Source organism: Sapajus apella, unplaced genomic scaffold (genome assembly GCF_009761245.1).
Source record: "Sapajus apella isolate SASKATOON/1434 unplaced genomic scaffold, GSC_monkey_1.0 scaffold41, whole genome shotgun sequence".
Taxonomy (NCBI): domain Eukaryota; kingdom Metazoa; phylum Chordata; class Mammalia; order Primates; family Cebidae; genus Sapajus; species Sapajus apella.
The window spans coordinates 11,246,802-11,266,796 of NW_022436981.1; the positions used below are offsets into that span (position 1 = coordinate 11,246,802).

Consider the following 19,995-nt stretch of genomic DNA (forward strand, 5'->3'; position numbering starts at 1 on the left):
GGGGGGGGGGGGGGGGGGGGGAGGAGGGGAGGAAAGGGCTGTGTGGTCACCTGGGGCTGGCTGCAACTGTAGATCATTATCCTCACAAGTTGGCCTTTTCTCCAGGGCTCTCTCTTCAGCAATCCCATGAGTACTCGCTTTGCTCCCTCAGATTCAGGGGTAGTAACAGCTCTGCTGCTAAAGCTCTGAGCTATTTCCTGCACCATCTCATGAGGGTCCTCTGCACCTTGTCCATGCACTGGAAAATAAACCATCCCAGAATGATCCTAAAATTGGGCACGCCATCTGATTCCTGTTAGAAGCCTGACCGAATCACTTTCCAGCTTCTTCAGGACTCTGGAAACTCTGAGAGTTGGAATCCACTTTTCGTGTTTTCCATTCTCTCTGCATTTAGAGGAGAAATATTCAACAAAGACTGATAGGAATATCAGCATTATGAAATAGACAGAAAACATGTGCTCACCAAAAGCCTTCCTTAAACTCACTCTACTTTCATCAAAATGAAACGATGGAGGTTGAATGCTGTCTATCACCCCGGGAGGTGCTGCTTGGTCCACATGCAGTTGGTTCTTAGGCTAGTTCTCATGTGAACCAAATCCCAGTCCCTAAATGTCTCTTATAGTTTGCTGCATGAAATTAGGGAAAGCAGCATAGAAAGTTGTTGGAAGTGTTTCATGAGACTTAGGAAGGCCACTGCAGCCCCTAATTAGCTCATTTTATTTCCCTGAAGTGGACATGTGCCATGTCTCTACTGAGATAAATCACCGTTTCAAATAATCTCAAAATTCCCTCCTCTCCTTACTTCTGAAGAAGCCTATTTCCATGTTCACTGCAGAAAAGTCTCAATACTCTGCCGGCTGCGGTGGCTCACGCCTGTAATTCCAGCACTTTGGGAGGCCCAGGCGGGCAGATCACTTGACGTCAGAAGTTCGAGACCAGCCTGGCCAACATGGTGAAACCCTGTCTCCACTAAAAATACAAAAATTAGCCGGGCGTGGTGGCGCGGGCCTGTAGTCCCAGCTACTCTAGAGGCTGAGGCAGGACAATCGCTTGAACCTGGGAGGCAGAGGTCGCAGTGGAGCCGAGATCGCGCCACTGCACTCCAGACTGGCGAAGTGAGACTCTGCCTAAAAAAAAAAGTCTCATTACTCAAAGTTATTAAAGCAAATGTTACCTTTTGCCTATAGTGTCCACCATTTTCCTGGTCACATTCCAAAGCAACCTTGCTTGCTGGATAATTTATTCTATACTTGTTTTACGAACGGCTTCCCTGTGACTCCTCCAGCTGCTGAAATCCTGCGCTCCCCAAACAATGCACTTGCGGGGCTGCTCTGCCCTGCGCTGCCCTCTAGCGTCACAAGTGTGTCAGAGCAGTGGCTCCCCGGCCTTCGGCAGCAAGGGATTGACTGCCCGCATTCAGTCCTCCGGCTCTCACCATTTCTGGGCCTCGAGTTTCCTGTTTCTTGCTAAAGTTCTCCCTCGCTTCGGCCTCTTGACCAGAAGAGGATCACCTTGAACGGTCAGCAGCTTTCTTGAACCCGTTTGAGTCAAAGTGCTCCCGAAATAGAGAAAATCTTGCTGTATACAGTACACCAGTTTGGACCAACTGTTTCGGAATGCAGCCCCTTTGACGTTAGCCTCCCATTCAGCACCCTTGGCGAGCTGAAAAAAGATGTGGCTGGGCCAGATTCACCACCATTACTGCCACCTCCTGTCACATCTTTCTCCACCCTCCTATCATACTCCCGGGTTCAAGCGATTCTTCTGCCTCAGCCTCCTGAGTAGCTGAGACTACAGGGATGCACCACCACGCCCAGCTAATTTTTGTATTTACTTGAGCAGAGACGGGGTTTCACCATGTTGGCCAGGCTGGTCTCGAACTTCTGGCCTCAGGTGATCCGCCCGCCTTGTCCTCCCAAAGTGCTGGGAATACAGGTGTGAACCACCATGCCCCACCCTGTCGATGCTCCAAGATGAAGAATTCCAAACTGCAAACCGTCAGCACACGTCCTTCATTAGAAAGCACAGAAGGGGTTGCCATCAAGAGGGAGCCTCAGGAGCCAGTAACTCTGTCTCTGTTATTCAGAGATGAGGCTGGGACTCTCAAGGAAGGGCAGAAGGGCACCCAGAGGATTCTGAAGGGAGAGATCAAAGGAGGGGCTTTCCAATGCCTATCTGAGGGGGACCCTTTAAAAATTATAAAGTGCCTCATGAAAAAAGTAAAAAAACATCTTGCAACATTATCTACCCATTTCTATTTTCATATTGTTTTCTTTGGGATAACAGATTTTACCTGCAAACTATTTCATGTGTGGAAGTGCAAGTTAAAAAGTTACGTAAGGCAAGGCGTGGTGGCCCACGCACTTTGGGAGGCCAAGGCGGGTGGATCACTTGAGGTCAGGAGTTGAAGACTAGCCTGGACAACACGGTGAAACCCTGTCTCTACTAAAAATACAAAAGTTAGCCTTGGTGGTGTGGGCCTGCCAGCTCAGCTACTAGGGAGGGAGGCTGAGGTGGGAGAATCACTTCAACCCAGGAAGTGGAGGTTGCAGTGAGCCAAAATCATGCCACCACACTCCAGCCTGAGTGACAGAGCAAGACTCCATCTCAAAACAAACAAACAAACGAACAAACAAACAAACAAAACAGAACTGAGGTGTAGACTGTAACCTCAAAAAAAAAAAAAAAGTTACATAAAAGTAAAGTTCAATTCTTTCCTGGTGCTAAAAGAAAATGATTTGTCCGCGTCCCTAACTGGCATCTCATGTTTCCCCTGTGAAATATCGTCAGCGTATAACTCAGTAGTCCTCAACCCTAAATGCACTGTAAATAACCTAGAGAGTTTCCCAACATTGAATCAGAGCAGGGAGGTAGAGAGAGAGCTGAACATCTGTATTTTTTAGAAGTTCCCTGATTGATGTGAAAGTGTAGCATGGATTGAGAACCATATTAGTGTTCATTATTCCAGGCACATTTGGTGGCATGTCGGAGGAATGGGGACATTCCAGCATGATTGCTGTGAGGAGACCACCCTCACATAGCAGCCATCAGCTCTCATCATTCCTAGAGGACTATCCAGTCTGGTCCGTGGCATTCCCGGGTGTCACTCTACTTACACAATACAAATGATATTCGAATGGGTTCATTTCAGGTCAATGAGGTTATGTTGTTTTCTTCCTAAGTTGTTTTTACCCCAAACTTTCTAAAAACTAGAAGTTTATGGTTAAAAGACAACAGGTTTTAGTACTAGCTATTGGCTTTTTTTCTTTTATTTTGCATTTGGATATTATTTTTCTCTGTTATATATTACTATGTTGAAAACACTTTCTTAAAAAATAAACAAAAATCCCTCTTTTTCTTGTCTCTCTCCAGTAATATCTGATTTGGTTTTTGAGTCTCCAGCACTCTCAGCCATCCCATTGCTCACCCCACCTGAAATCCCAATTCTCCTCCTTTGAGCTCATATTGCATTTGGGACATTATAGTCTCTTGCTTAATTCACTTGTGTGTCTCTCCATCTCCACCGTAAGCATAGAGAGGAAAATAACAAAGAAATACTTGGGTTTATAACCCCCGTGCTAAGCACAGTCTCTGGCACATGGAAAGGGCTGAAATATTTTAATAAATAAACGTTATCAAAGTTAGGAAACTTCAGATTTCATTGGAAGAGTCTCTTCTTCTAGTGAAATCCTGTTTCAGTGCAATTTACATAGTGCTTGCCTGCCCTCTCACCGCTCTGCGCCTAACCTGTACAAGGGTAAAGTGCTGGGGTGGAGATGCTTTTAAGCCTGAAGGTCTGTTCAGCATTCAGCCCATCCTGCAAGGGAACTTTCAAATTCCCCTCGGGAGACAGCGTCTGAAAACGGAAGTGGTCTGCTCTGCCCTCTAGCGGTGACCCTGTTGCAGAACACTTTTAAAAATTGTCTTTGGGAAGTGCTATGTGAACGCTCTCCAGAGTGGTATCGGAATGCCAGTCTGTATAACAACCTGAATATTATCCAGTTATTATTTCAGCTTTCCGTCACTGTTTTCTATAAGGGAGTTCTTTGCTCAAGGGTCTGTAGTCACATTCAGCAGGAACACCTCCCCAGAAGGAGGTTTGTGTGTTTAAGAACAGAGAGCCCTCAGCACTAGAAATTTCGGAGAGGGTCCTGGCAGCATCCCATAGGCCACTTGAAATGTGTTTTATCTTTATACCCTAGATCAAGAGTGCCCAGCCTTTTGGCTTCCCTGGGCCACATTGGAAGAAGAATTGTTTTGGGTTACACATAAAATACACTACATTACACTAATGATAGCTGATGAGCTAAAAAAAAAAAAAAAAAAAAAAAGCAAAAAAAAAAAAAAAATCTCCTAATGTTTTAAGAAAGTTTACGAATTTGTGTTAGGCTGCATTCAAAGCTGTCCTGGTCCACATGTGGCCTGCAAGCTGGGGGTTGGACAAGCTTCCTCTAGATAGTTTTCCTTATCCTACTGGGGCATTTGGGGAGATCAGGGCTGAGTAAGGCTCTAGGCATTATAGTCTCTCAGGATTAATATTCAAATAAAATTCTACAATAATGACCCAATGTAGCCCAATACACCTGACCCACAGTACATCCTGAAGTATTTTATCAACCCTCCTTGACTTAAAGAAAATATTTTTGTTTCTGAGTTTTATTGTGGTTGATAGTGGTGGTATAGCAATTTGCATAATTGTTTGCTGGGTTTTTAATTGGTCATGACGATAGAAAGCTGTTAGGGCTTAGGGGAAGAAACGACAATTTAATCTGAAATGGCACTGAAACCGGCAACTGTAGGGAACCTACCACATAAAATCTGTTGACAAAATAAAAGGATATTCGAGCTCTGATCTGACAACTTTTTTTTTCTTTGATAGGGACTATGTGATGCAGAAGGTAAGAGAAAGTATAGTGTGTAATGTCTGAAAAAAGATTATTCCCATTGCCTGTGTACAGCACTGTTTCCTATGGAATGCATTTTTGCTGGCAAACTGCAGACACTTTCTCCAAATTGCAGACACATTTTGAGTCCCAACGATGAGCATGGCTCACAAAGCAATTTGTAGCCATGGTTTCTTTTACAAAATGATGATGCTTAAGACCATCTTGTAATTAGGTCAAAGGAAAACAATGTTTATTCTATGAGCTGAGGATAGGCTGCAAGTCTGAGTTCTAATTAACACAGTGGTTAATTCACTAATGCCAAGTACCTGTTGTTAATGAAGACATGAAAGCATTCCCACAGGTAACGTTTTGGAAAGAGCTTCTTTACAACAGCAGTTCACTTGGGCAGACAACAATGGCAATACACACCCTAATCCGGTCTGATGAAATGTGTAACTATTTACTGGATCCTTCTTACCTCAAACACACTTGGGAGAAAATAGAGATTTTCCCAATAAATGTGTACAGTAAGGCCTTTGGAAATATGCAAGTATTCACAGATACAAGTTTTAAACCATGCGCTTTGAGCGAGGACGAATAGCAGCAAGACTTAAGAGAGAAAGCTCTTTTCTTAAATGCTAGATCACAATGGACTTCATCGGAGCTCTGGAGAGCTAGAGTCAGAATTGGCCAAAGGAGGAACTCTTGCTCCACATTATGCTTTCCTTTTACGGCATTAAGGCTTTGGCTGGAATGCGAATGAAGAAAACAGTATCCTTGGGAAACTGTAGGTTTCCACCTTGTCCCAGGCCTGGGGAAATTAAAATGTTATGACAGTTATGAAGTCCCTTTCTGGTAAAGCTCCATGATCCTGTGAAAAGTGTCAAAGGAGATGAATGCGAACAGAGAACTTCACCTTGACCTCCAAGTTGAAGGCTGAAGTAGAAAATTAACCCTAGTCACTCCGGTGTGGTAGAAATGTTACATATTCTTGTTGCCAAAATTCCTCAGTCCACTCCTGAAAATAAATTAAACAAATTCTCTCCCTCTCTGTCTAACTTCTTTTAGTCTTTCTGCAGAGTATGTTTTCTTTCTGATGTTTCTTTATATGGGCGACAGGTAAAGGAGAGAAAGGATTGTTTAAGTGAATGAAACAGGTTGTATATAAGAATTTTAGGCCAGGCGTGGTGGCTCACGCCTGTAATCCCAGCTATTTGGGAGGCCGAGGCGGGCGATGGCCTGAGGTCAGGAGTTCAATACCAGCCTGGCTAACATGGCGAAACCCTGTCTCTACTAAAAATAAAAAAAAAATTAGTTAGCACCTGTAATTCCAGTTGCTCGGGAGGGTGAGATGGGAGAATTGCTTGAACCGGGAGGCAGAGGTTGCAGTGAGACGAGATTGTGCCATTGCACTGCAGCCTGGGTGATGAGTGAAATTTGTCTCAAAAAAAGAATTTTAATCCTCTTGCTAAAGGCATATGCCTAGATGTCACATGGCTCTGACATCAGTAAGTTTATTATTTAACATTTTTTAAAAACTACATATATATATATTTTAAAAATAGAGATGGGGCCTCGTGACATTTCCCAGGCTGGCCTTGGACTCCTGGGTGATTCTCCTGCCTTAGCTTCCCAAAGTGCTGGGATTATAGATGTGAACCGCTGTGCCTGCATGATTAGTGAATTTAGACATGAACCCAAACTAAACCCCCCTCAGCTCCTACCTTTCCCTGCTGTCCAGAGCTGCCTGCCTTCATTCCTTACCTCCCTTTACCAGGGTCTGTTACCTTTCTACTCTCGAAGGAAAGCTTTCTTCAGGATATTTTCCTTCTCTATTTGCTTCTCTTGGCTTTATAACTGATAAGAAAGAGTTGGAGAAAATATCACATGGATTACGTAGTTTTGCGTTTCAGAGACTCTAATGCAGTCATCTGGTGCTAGTCAAAGAATCTCAGAAGATCCACTTCTTCCCTAGTCTTCAATCTTGCTGTGAGATAAGGGAAGGTCAAATGTGGTTTCCATTTTGAAAATATGGGTTACTGAGGCTGAAAATCTGAACAAAGCCAGCCCCAAGCATTTGCTATCTTCACCATTTTGCTTCTCTACTCTCCTTTCAATTTCTTTTCTTGCTATTTCAATGCAGAATCTTCCATGAGCAAGTTCTCAGCCAGCTCTCAGCCCTTCCACCTTCCATCCCTTTAGCAGATCACCAGTCCTGAGGCATACTGTATTGCAGCAAGGGATATTTGAAGATTTTAATTCCTAGCAGTGATAAGCTGGTGGGTGAGGGCCTTCTCAGTTCCCTAGGATCATGCCCCTGTAGAGACTACCTTGAGGTGAATGTGGTCAAGTTTTCCCTGGAAAAGGCAGTTACTCCAAAAGCCTGTTCTGGGACTTGGCTCCATCACCAGCACAACCTGCAACGTGTGGATTTTCTTTTGTTTCTTTTCTTTTTTTTTTTTGACAGAAGGCTGACAATGGTTATCGGTATGAAATTTATTTCTCTTCGTTTGCTTTTCATTTCAGAGCAATTTCTTTTTTCTTTAATCAAGCAGCTACTGTGTTCATAAAATACAACTTTTTTATATACTTTTTTTTTTTTCAGATTGGTTCAAAGGAAGGAACAAACCTGGGAGGGCAAAAATCTAGGTCCCTGTTTTTTATCTGCTACCTGATAGCTGTGTGACTTTGAGCAAATCATATCTATTCCTTCTTCCAACATGAGAGTGCCTGGTATAAGCCAGGCACTGGGACACAATCAGGAGGCAGGCACAGGAAATTGACCCAAGTAATTGGCCATTACAATTGCTCTAAAGGTTTGACCAAGATACCCAAGAGCAGAGAAGAGTAAACCTCTAAGTCAGCTTGGAGGACGGGGAGGATCTTTCATAAAACAGGTATAAGAATGTCGGCTCTGGTGCTGTGAAATAATTTGTCAATGGCACTAGACCACAGCACTTTTTAAGAGCACTTTACTGGTTTGAAAATTATAGTTCATTTCTATTAGTGGTGATACGTACTTGCACATGTGACTTTCAAAGTCTAAAGTTAACAAATCATGCATATGTGACTTTCAAAGTCACATGTTTGATCATGCACATGTGACTTTCAAAGTCTAAAGTTAACAAATACCTCTATCTACCTTCCAAAGAACAGAAAGATTTTAGAACACTCTAAGCCAATAGTCTCTTCCATTTGGTTTTAATTCCATCCTATTGTATAACCACAAAATCAATCACTATCATGATGCTGCTGCTTATAATCAAGATCTATTTTGATTTATTTATGTTTTACTAGTTTCTTTGCCTACTGTACCTTTCTGCATCTCATTCCTTCCTTCTGAGTTCAGCTTTGTTCTTTCTGAATTACATCCATGAGTAGGGTCCTTTAGAGATGCACTCTCAATTATTATTATTATTTTAATGATGGTTTAGTTGGACACAGAACTTTAGTTTGATAACTATCTTCTCTTGGCATCTCGGAGATATTGGTACACTTACAGTGTTGCTTATACCAATGTAATTATTGTTCATCTTTTGGCTGACTTTTGCTTATTAAGATCTATGTCTTTGACATTTTGTTGTTTCACTGCAGTGTCTTTAGGAATGAACTTATTTTCACTTTTCTTGATCAGGACTTCTTGAACTTTGTGAACCTGTCCATTTACGTTTCAAAAATTTTAGAAACTTCTTAGTTGTTCCATCTTCAAATTTTGCCTCTTCCCCATTTTTATCCATGTTTTCTTTCTGGAACTTGGATTGCATATCTTTTCATTTTATCCTCAACAGCTCTTTCTCTTGTTTCATGCTTTTCAACTCAATCTCTCTGGAATTCATGCTCAGAGCTATCTTCCAGTTTGCTAATGCTTATTCCAGTCGCATATTCCGGCTAATGCTATTCCAGCTAATGATATCTTCCAGTACTCCTTGCTCTTTCTAGTGTGTCTATTATGTTTTCAGCTTCGATTAATGTACTTTTCATTTCTAAGCACTGCATTTGTTTATTCTGTCAACTTTGCACTTGTGTTTTTCTCCCTTTTTATCATTTTACGTCTTTAATCATTCTAAAGATACCTGTTTTTTTGCCCATGTCTGACTCACCAGAAATTCCTACGCATCCAGTCATGCTGTTTGCAGTATCTGCTGCCTCTTGCTCCTGGTAGCTTGAGCGTTTCATAAATATAGATTGCGAATTTATCAACAGTGAGCCTTTATCTATGAGGATCCTGTGAGGCCTGTATTGAAGGCGTGATCCTGCAGCAGAGTTTTACATCTGCCTCTGTCGAATGCTCCATGGGTAGGAAACCAGGCTTCATTTTTACATGAATTGTTTGATGGAGAGTTCTTGAGCTGTAAAAGACAAGCCCTGAATCCATGTGGGGGCAGGTCCTGATAAAGGACTCTCAGGCTCCCCTTTCTTTTTCCTCGCTCAGAACCCAGACTGAAATAAACAAACTACCTTGTCATCTCCCTGTCAGTGGGTGGATTTATTTTAAGGACCTCTCAATTACTGAAAATAGAGTCCTTCAAGAGTCCCGTACCGGTGTTTCAGTTCCAGCTCCCAACCTTATATATGCATGGAGCCAGGACCACATCTGCCATCTCCATGCATGCACTGGCTCTGAGCTAGTGCAATGGCGCCCCCTTCCTGTCTCCCACTTCCCTCCCAGGACAGCCACAGGCTTCCTGCCTCTGTGCTGCTCTGGTTTTCAGTGATCTTTTCAGTTTTAGCTCCAAACATTTCTCGTACGATCTTATAAACTCAGCTATGCTTTTAAAAGTATGTTTGGTATAATTTTTCCAGCATTTCTAGATGTTTTATGATGGGAGGCTCTACATTTTTCTATATTGTTAGAAATGTATACCCCTAGATATACTTTTACGAATAGACCCCAAGGTTTATAACTTGGCTAAATCATCTTGTTATGTGAAAAGGTGGCTGTCATAGCTGGCCAACATGCTAAAGAGGATTAGCCTTGGTGAACACACTACTAACTCAACAAGTTATATAGGGTGCTTGAGAGAATACAGGACAATCGTAAAGCCTTTTGAGGGAATAGATAATCAAGCAGAATACGGTAAACTGAAGGAATCCTGGAAGTTCATTCATTCATTCATGCATTCATGCATTCATCAGTTACCTGATGCAAGCCTATGACCCAGAAACTGCTGGATATGCAGTTCCTTCTCATAAAGTTCACCTTCTGCAATACATGGTGAATAATAGATGATTAAGTAATAGTTACAGATGGTGATAAAAGCTGCACACTTATAAGATGAAGACTGGGAGGCATTAGCCTCCATGAAGAAGTAACAGTTGAGCTGAACCCTAAACAATGAGAAGGAGTTAGCCATGAGAAGAGTAGGAAGCAGCACCTAGACAGGAAGGCAATGTGATTCAGATGGCGGGCAGAGAGCACAGGAAACCCAAGTGAGAAACCAGAGCCAGACAGAGGGTCTCGAGAACACAGAAACCAACTTAGCCAGAGTTGGCCCTGGCTGGGGCTCTCCATAAACCTCTCTATTTTCCAGTCCCCAACCCCTCACATACCACTAATGCCCTTGACAGCTGTCCTACTCAGCCTTGTCTTTAAGCAAGCTGTTATCTACACATCAAATACCTCCAAGTGCCCACATGAGCCATAAGAAGACCTAGAACACCTGCTTCTGGGGTATTTTGGACCTCTTGCTCCAAATCTGTAGAGCCTCTGCAATTAATAAGATTATCCAGGAGTTCTTGCACCTGTTGTTTTTATGTAAACCTGTCTGTGCTCACTCGAATAACTACTAATTATGTTCTGGCATAATAAACAAAAATTTGCTGTTATGGTTTTAGAAAACAAAGCAAATCCTTGAAATTTAAAAAGTGCTTTTTATTAGAAAAATCTCTATACTAAATTGTCGAATTTTCATATATTTTTGTCATATAGAGAGCTAGCTATACAGCTTTGCTCAAGTTAACAAGCATATATACACGTATGTATGCATATATGCATTTATGAGTCTTAAAAGCAGAACAACAATTTTATTGTATTCCTTCTCTTTTAATGTTACTGATGAGTAACTGCATCCTCTCAATAGTTTGAAAACTATTGTTTACTTAATTTCACTTTATTTTCATAATAATCATGGGAGGTTAATACTCTTATTTCCTTTCTTTGCCAGAAAAGGAAATCAGTTTCCTTTTATGATAATGGTGAAGCAACAGAATATATTACTGAGAATAGATTAAGGATAAAATGTGCATGCTGGCCAGACACGGTGGCTTATCCCTGTAATCTCAGCACTTTGGGAGGCCAAGGTGGGCGGATCATGAGGTCAGGAGTTCAAGAACAGCCTGGCCAGCATGATGAAACACTGTCTCTACTTAAAATACAAAAAATTAGACAGACATGGTGGTGCATGCCTCTAGTCCCAGCTACTTGGGAGGCTGAGGAAAGAGAATTGTTTGAATCCAGGAGGCAGAGGTTGCCGTGGGCCGAGATCATGCCACTGCACTCCAGCCTGGGTGACAGAGTGAGATTCTGTCTCAAAAAAAAAAAAGTGCATGTTAAGAGTTAAATGTTCATCTCTGTTTTAAGTGAATAACACCAACATTTGCATCTTAATTTGTATAAATTGAGTATTATAAATAGCTATGTTATTCCCTACCACTATTAGTAGGAAAGCTGTTGCGCATGTTTTTTCTTAAAATAAACATGCATTGACCAAAATTCATTATCAAATACAATATCAAAATCAACATTTCAATTTTTAAACTTAGATATGATTTCATTTTCTTTACCTTATTGTTTTGAAGGGCTTTCTATTGGAAGCCGGCGTCTTATAAATTCTAGGATGAGATGGATTTCTGAGACAATCACATTCAATGGAGTTATTTTCATTAATCCTTTGTATAGCAACTGAAAATAGACCTAGAAACGAGTATTGAAAACATAAAGCTTAGACATGAGAAGCATTCAGTAGGAGGAGAGTCCTGGCATAGTTGTGTTTTCCCAGGGCACTGTCTTAATTTAATCTTAGTACCACAAATGGAGTGGCTCTTTGAAATATTAGGATTTGTCAAGTGACTTTTCTCAGTCATGGTGTTGCCTCTGCCCATCTGTCAAACTCTTTTCAATACACATTTAAAGGCAAATTAGAACACAAACCCAGAACTGAAAAGCATTCTGATATATGTACATTGCATTTCGGGTGTTGTTTTACTTGCTCTAGTTAAGTCTCTTTAGTTCTTGATGATAACATACTCAGCTCATGCTAGCTGCCTACAAAACACATCGATCAGGAAAATGAACTGTTGCAGAATAACACATATATGATTTCTAACCATCTCAATCAATCTATCCTTCAAAATCCCAGCCATTGCCACATTGCTACTTGATTGTACAAAATTTTGTGACAGGCTGTATAGCAAGTGGTTTATATGTAATATTCATCAAACCTTTACTGAACAAAAAGGGGGGCTAATCAAGGTACCCAGTGAACCTACTACCTTGATTAGCACCCCCCCCCTTTTATAACAGATAAGGAAACAGAGGTGTACAGAAGTTAACTACCTTACCCAAGGACATACAGTCAGGAAGTAATGGGGCAGGATTTGAACCCAGAGAGTTTCACCCCAGGGCAGGAGTGTTTAGCCACAAATAAATGGAATGCTGCTTGCAGATTGCGTGCAAAGCAACATGCTGGACAGGCCCTCAGGAATCTCATGTTCTAGTCAGGAGGTAAGTCACGAGTCTAGGAGGAGGAGGCAGGATGCAAAGTCCAAAACCCTTTGCCTACTCCTCATGACCCTTTATTTTGGGATTCAACTTACTTTTCTTACCCAGTCGCCTACCACCTACCATTTTCCTACTTGAACTCTGGACTCATTGTGAGGTATCTAGCGAAACTCTCACCTTCACAGCTGCATGCGTTTGTTTACTTGATGATAATATGTTCTTCTTCATCCCCCACACAAATCCATTTTTCTCTAAGGTGAATCCTAACCACGTTTCATGAGCTCTTCTTTCACTTGAACTGATAACATTTCTTCTCTTCCTTTTCAGTAACCATATATGTTAGGTATTATTTCATGTGCTTTACATCTATCTCTGATCCAAGCCTCAAAGTTACCTAGAGGAGTATACTAGGGAGAAAGAATGGAAAATGCAGAGGCCTTGAGGCAGGAGTGTACTAAGCATATACCAAACCAGAGGGAGGCCGGCAGCATCTAAGAGATATTTTTTAGCTCCCACAGGGCAAAAATGAGCTATGTGGGTGCTCAAGGCCAGCAATCTGTCCATTTCTCCAAGCTGTCTTTGATGACTCTACACACCGGCTTGCCTAGTGCAGTGGCTGTCTTAGTTCATTTGGGCTGCTATAACAATGTACTAAAATCTAGATGGCTTATAAACAACAGAAATTTACTTCTTACAGTTCTAGAGAACAGGAAGTCAATGACCAAGGGCTCAACCAGTTTGGTGTCTGGTGAGGGCTCACTTTCTGGTTCATGAATGGGACCTTCTCAGTGTGTGCTCACATGGTAGAAAGGGAAAGGCAGCTGTCAGGGGTCTCTTTTATAAGAACATTAATCCTGTTCATGAGGGCAGAGCCTTCATGACTTTCCAAAGGCCCTACATCCTAATGCAGTTACCTTGGGGGTTAGGATTTCAACATATAAATTTGGGACGACACAAACACTCAGACCATAGCAATGGTTCTTTGGAATCCTATCACTCTAGTTTTTCAATATCATGTGTCACCCAAACTGGGCGCAGCTATCATCTAGAAACAAATCCTTGAAATATATAAAACAATATTTTCAGAACTAAAAGGAGAAATAGACAAATCCATAATCATGAGGGGAGATTTTGGCACTCCTCTTTCAGTAAAGACTATAAATAGAATAAACAGATCAAAAAACAGTAAAAATGTAAGGATTTGAAGAACATGATTAACAAACTTATCTAATTGATATATACATGTTGAAAACTAACACCCAACAACAGCAGACTAGAATTTTTTTTCAAGTACATGTTCTTTGTAATATTATTAAAAATTTTGACCATATGCTTGACCATAAAGGAAGCCTTAACAAACATTAAGAAACTGAAATAATATGGAATATGTTTTCGGACCACATGTAATTAAACTAGCAATAAAAAACAAAAATGCCATACTAAAACCTCACAGTTTTAAAAATTAATAATGCACTACTAAATGATTCAATAAGTCAAACCAAAAATGACAATAGGAATCAGAAGACATTTTAAATTTAACATATTAAAAATGTAACATATCAAAATGGGTGGGCTGAATCCAAATCTATGCCTCAAGGGAAATTTATAGGCTTAAATATAGCTATTAGGGAAGTAGAAAAACTGGAAATGAATTATCTAAGCATCCATTTCAAGAAGTTAGAAAAGAACAGCAAATTTTAACTCTAAGAAAGTAGATAAGGTAAATTACAAACAACAAACTAGAAACCAATAGAAAAAACACAAATAAACATATAATGAAGTTTAACGAATCCAAAGGTTGTATCTATTTTTTTAAAAAAAGCCTTAAATTGCCAACATCTGGCCAGTCTGATCAAGAAGAGAGAGAGAGTGAAAATGTGCAAATACATGATTTCAAGAAGGAAAGGTCATTTAAAAAAATCCTAAGAAGTCCATGTGACTTTTATGCCAATAATTTTGAAAACTTAGATAAAATAGACAGATTCATAGAGAATCTCAATGTGCCAAAATGAGATTGTTGGAAATAGACAGATTTGAATAGTTCTATATCTATTAAAGAAATTGAGTCCATAACTAAATTTTTTTCCATTCTAGATGCTTCCCTAGTGAAATTTACCAAATATTTAAAGAAGTAATCACATCAAATTTATAAAACTTCTCCAGAAAATGGAAAAAGAGCAAGTACTTCCCAAGTAATTTTGCTAAGACCAACATATTCTTGATTCTCAAACCTGACAAGAACACACAAGAAAAAAAATAGCAAGCCACTGTCTCTTAGGAACATACAAGCAAAAATTCTAAAATAAATAAATAGATAAAATCCAGTGTTACACAAAAAGACTATTACACCATGACCAAAGTGTTTCAGATATGTAAGATTGTTTTTTAAATTGAAAAATCAATGTAATTTACTGCAGTAATACAATTTAAAAATCATATGACTATCTTAATAGATGCAGTAAAAATTTTTAATAAAAACAAGATTCGTTTATTTAAAAAACTCTTGCCTCCACAAAGGTATCTAGAAAAACCCCATTACTACCATCATACTTAATATTAAGAGCTTTTCCTCTAAAATCAGGAACAAGGCAAAGATTCCACATTATATTGGAGGTTCTAGCTAGTGCAGCAAAGCAAGAAAAATAAATAAAGAAACCCTATTAAAGGATTGGAAAGTAAGAAATGAATCTGTCGTTATTCATATATAATTATATATGTAGGAAAATCCAAAAGACCTACAGAAAAACTATTACAATTAAAAGAGGAATTAACCAAGCCCACTGAATACATAGTCAATAAACAAAGTCCTGTACTTAGTTTTTATATGTAATTAAGTTTCTATATGCCAGTAACAAGCAATTAGAAAACAAAAATTTTTAACAAAATACTATAAAGCAACAGCATAGAAAAGTCACATGTCAAAGAATCAATCTAAAAAATGTGTGAGACCTCTACATAGAAATCTACAAAACATTATTGGGAGCAATTAAAGACGATCTAACTAAATGGAGGGATACATTATGTTGTTACTTCTGTCACTTCTGTTAGAGAAAGTCACAAAGTTAACCCAGATTCAATGTGAATATGCACTGAGAGCCATCTTAGGAGATTAGCTACAGAGTTCATGTCCTGGCTTTATATGTTTTACATTCTTCACCGGTGAAATACACTTACACTTATCTCCCTCTAGACTCCCAAAGCCTCATCCCATTATGGCACCAGCTCAAAGTCCAGCATCTTGTCATCTAAATCATGTTCAAATCCAGATGGAGCTCTTCAGATGTGTTCCCTCTGGCACTACTCCTTGGGTGTGGTTCCTTGGGTGCAGATACTGAATTGTACAGATTGTGAATTAAAATGACTAGCACTCTCAAACCTCACCACCAACACCCAAATACACTCATATATATATATATATATATATATATATATATACACACACACACAACATATATTCGTAAGATAGGGCTAGGATAAACAAATAGACACTTGCATTTAAAAGAGGGGCATGAATAGGAGGCACGGAGCAGTCATCCATTCCCCAGAAATTCCAACATCCTCTGAGCACATGTTGCCAGCCCTGCTACTTGATTCTCCATGGTTCTTGGCTACACCTTTGGGGCTCTTGCCTCTGTCCTCTGTGACATCCTGCCTTTTTCATTAGAAACAACCCATGCTTGCAACTGAGAAACTTTCTTAACTTGCTTACTCCCCGTAGAAGTTCGAGGACCCAGAAGCTTCTCTCATTTTGAACTGTCTCAGTCTCTTTCAGCTCAAGCTGATACAGTTCTTTTGGAAATGTTGTGGTTTTCTGAGATATCAAATGAAATCAGCTCTTAGATAAAAGCCTCTCTGTACTTTTCTGCTTCACTTATCTATTACTCTATAACAAACCCCCCAAACTAAGTGGCCTAAAATGACAATATATTTCTAATGATTCTGTGGGCTTTCTGGAAAATACTGATAAATTGCACTACATTAAAATTATAGGCCAGGCGTGGTGGCTCACTTCTATAATCCCAGGACTTTGGAAGACCAAGGCAGGTGGATTACCTGAGGTCAGGAGTTTGAGATCAGCCTGGTCAACATGATGAAACCCCATCTCTATCAAAAATGCAAAAATTAGCTGAGTATGGTGGTACACCCCTGTAATCCCAGCTACTTGGGAGGCTGAGGTGGGAGAATTTCTTGAACCAGGGAAGCAGAGGCTGTAGTGAGCCGAGATTGCATCATTGTACTCCAGCCTGGGTGACAGAGCAAGATCCTGTCTCAAAAATTAAAAAAAATAATAAAATAGTTAGAAAGAACTCCTAAAGAATCAGGAAGATTCAGATAATCTAATACAAAAAAGGGGAAAAGATGTAAACAGGCACTTCAGAATACAGAATATCTAAATGGCCAATGAATGCATATTATATGAAAAAATTCTCAATTATTCATCAGAGAAAATTAAAATTGAAACAACAATGTGATGCCACTGCATATTCAAAAAGATAGCTAAAGTTAAAAGCCAATTACAAGCAAAACTGCTGGAGGGGAGTATAAATTGCCACCACTTTGAGAAACTGTCAGTACCTACTAAATTTGAATATGATATACCTTATGACCCAGCAATTCTACTTTTAGGTATATGTCCAGCAGAAATGCATACATACATATGCACCAGAAGAAATGTGTATGAATGTTCAAAACAGCAATATTTGTAATGCACCAAAGTGAAAATAACCCTAATGTCCATCCACAATCTTAAAAAACAAACCAACACGTGGTATAGCCATAAATCAGATACAATACAGCAATGAAAATGCATGAACTGTTGTATACAACACAGGTAAACATTATAACATTAAGCCAAAGAAACCAGACCCAGAAAGCACATATGATATGATTTCACTTATATAAAGTACCAAAAAAAAAAAAAAAAAAAAAAAAAAAGGCAAAACTAATCAGTGGGAAGAGGGAGCGATAATATTCTGTTTTGACCAGGATAGCGGTTGTACCAGTAGTTCTTTTGGTAATAACTCACTGAACTGTGTACTTTGAATAAAAGTCCATTTTACAAAGGGGTACATGTTTTGAAATTTTAATTTAGCAGAGCATACAAATGGGAATGATCAGTTGTTCCTGGGAGAGGCCTGATAGCTGAGTTATGAATGAGGAGGAGAGGGGTACCATGCCAACCAGGGAAGGGCAAGAAGCAATCCTGGGAAGAGGAAGTGTTTGAGCCAAGGAATGAAAGTGCAAAACAGTGTGATATAAACTGGGACTCTCCAGGCAATTTCATATAGGTTAGGAGGCAGGAGGGTGAGACCAGGTAGAAGAGGGAGGAAAGCTCCATGGCAAGTATTTCCAATTTTATTATGCTTTTGCAAGATATTGATAGGTTTTAAGCATGGAAGCATAAGTTCTGATTGGCATTTTTAAAAATGTCTCAGGTGGCCAGGTACAGTGGCTCAAGCCTGTAATTCCAGTACTTTAGGAGGCCGAGGAGGGCGGATCACGAGGTCAGGAGATTGAGACCATTCTGGCTAATATGGTGAAACCCTGTCTCTACTAAAAGTAAAAAAAAAAAAAAAATTAGCTGGGTGTGGTGGCACGTATCTGTAGTCCCAGCTACTTGGGAGGCTGAGGCAGGAGAAACGCTTAAAAACGGGAGGCGAAGGTTGCAGTGAGCCAAGATGGTCCCATGGCACTCCAGCCTGGGCAACAGAGTGAGTCTCAAAAGAAAAAAAAAACTCTCAGGCTGAGGCAGGGTGACTTGGAAGGAGGGCCTGAACCTACATCCTTGCACCTTTTTTTCAGAGTTCTGCCTTCATTCAACTTCAAAGGCTGACAGAATGAGAAGTCAGATCATGGAAAATAATGAAGCTCATGGAGGTACTCAGCCTCTGTGCCCTTGATCTCATTAGCACCAGAAAATCATCAATGATCAAAAGGGGAAAACAGGTACAGAATTCTTAGTGAAAATTGCTCCACTGAAATGTCGTAATAGTGATGGAAGGATTGTCCCAAAACCAAAATACCAGAAAAGACATGTATACTCTAAAGTTATCTGACCATGCACTCATTTGCTACAACTGGTTTTTCCTGTCCTCCATCAAGTCAAAACTAGCTGTTTCTAGGCTTTTCTCCTTAAAAACCAGTTTTACCTGTTATGATACTTTACCTGCTATAGCTAGATTTCTAAATATGTATTTTACCCATACTTGCAAACTGGGAAACTTGCCTTGTTAAAGTCAGGTAACTGGGAATGTAATTAGCATACAAATAGATATTCAACCTCATTACTAATCAAATAATTGCTAATTAAAATAAAACATTATTTCACAGCTATCATATTGAGAAAGATTTAAAGGTTTGATAATGTGACTGTTGGAAAAGGAAACTCATACACTGTAGAATACATTAAAAATGGGTTTGTCCATTCTGGAGTGCAATTTGTTTTTACCTTTTAGCTAAAGATGCACTTATTCTTCAAGCAGAAATTCTACTTGCAGGTAGAAACCATGGAGAAAGTCTCAAACTATCTTTAATAAAAAGCCAAGTTTTCTAAAAATATTTCCAACCTGCTGAGGATCAATATGTTTGTAAAATGCAATGCAAATGAATAAATAAAGTTTTGGCTGGGCACAGTGGCTTGTGCCTGTAGTCCCAGCATGTTGGGAGGCTGAGGTGGATGGATCACTTGAGCCCAGGATTTTGAGAGCAGTCTGGGCAAGACGGCAAAGTTCCATCTCTATAGCAAATAAAAAAATTAGTCAGGTGTGGTAGTGTGTGCCTATAGTCCTAGCTCCTCGGGAAGCTCAGGTCAGAGGATCACCTGTGCCTGGGAGTTTGAGGATAGAGTGAGCTATGATTGCACCACTCCACCCTGGCCTAGGTGACAGAGTGAGAGCCTGTCTCAAAAATAAAATAAAATAAAATAAAATAAAATAAAATAAAATAAAATAAAACTTTAAAACAGATGTACAAAATACAAACCTCAATATTCTGTATTATTAGATTCAATAGACATAAAAGTACTCAGTTGGACTGCTATTAAATTTTCTAAATTAGTATTGTTAATTTCTATACTTAACTAGTTATAAATTGGTAACGATCTTCCAGTCACAGTTTGAGAAGCTCACAGGAACAAGGAGATTGATATAAGGAAAAATGTTCATTGCAGCACTGTTTAAATACTAAAAAAAATTTAAATTCAAAATCAAAGAAAAAATAAATGTTATGGTCATACAATAAAATAAAATATAATTAAAATTAATAAACTAGACCTACACATTTTAACATGGATAAATCTTGCAACCAAAACATGCAGTGAAAAAAAAAAAACTGCTGAGGAATCAGCAGTAATGATTTGGTTGCAAAATAAACTTTGTTGTATGATTCCAT

General features: G+C 39.6%; 1 long non-coding RNA gene across 2 annotated transcripts in view; it reads right to left on the reverse strand.

The window, feature by feature from the left end:
• The window catches only part of LOC116565847, a 72,602-nt gene that overhangs the window by 6,153 nt on the left and 46,454 nt on the right, over positions 1-19,995 (reverse strand). Inside the window, exon 3 of one of the 2 annotated variants that reach the window (XR_004275619.1) lies at positions 11,670-11,799. This is a non-coding gene — a long non-coding RNA (uncharacterized LOC116565847). Of the gene's footprint in view, positions 1-11,394; positions 11,800-19,995 lie in introns of those variants that run through there. The other variant, XR_004275618.1, reaches the window with a different exon arrangement.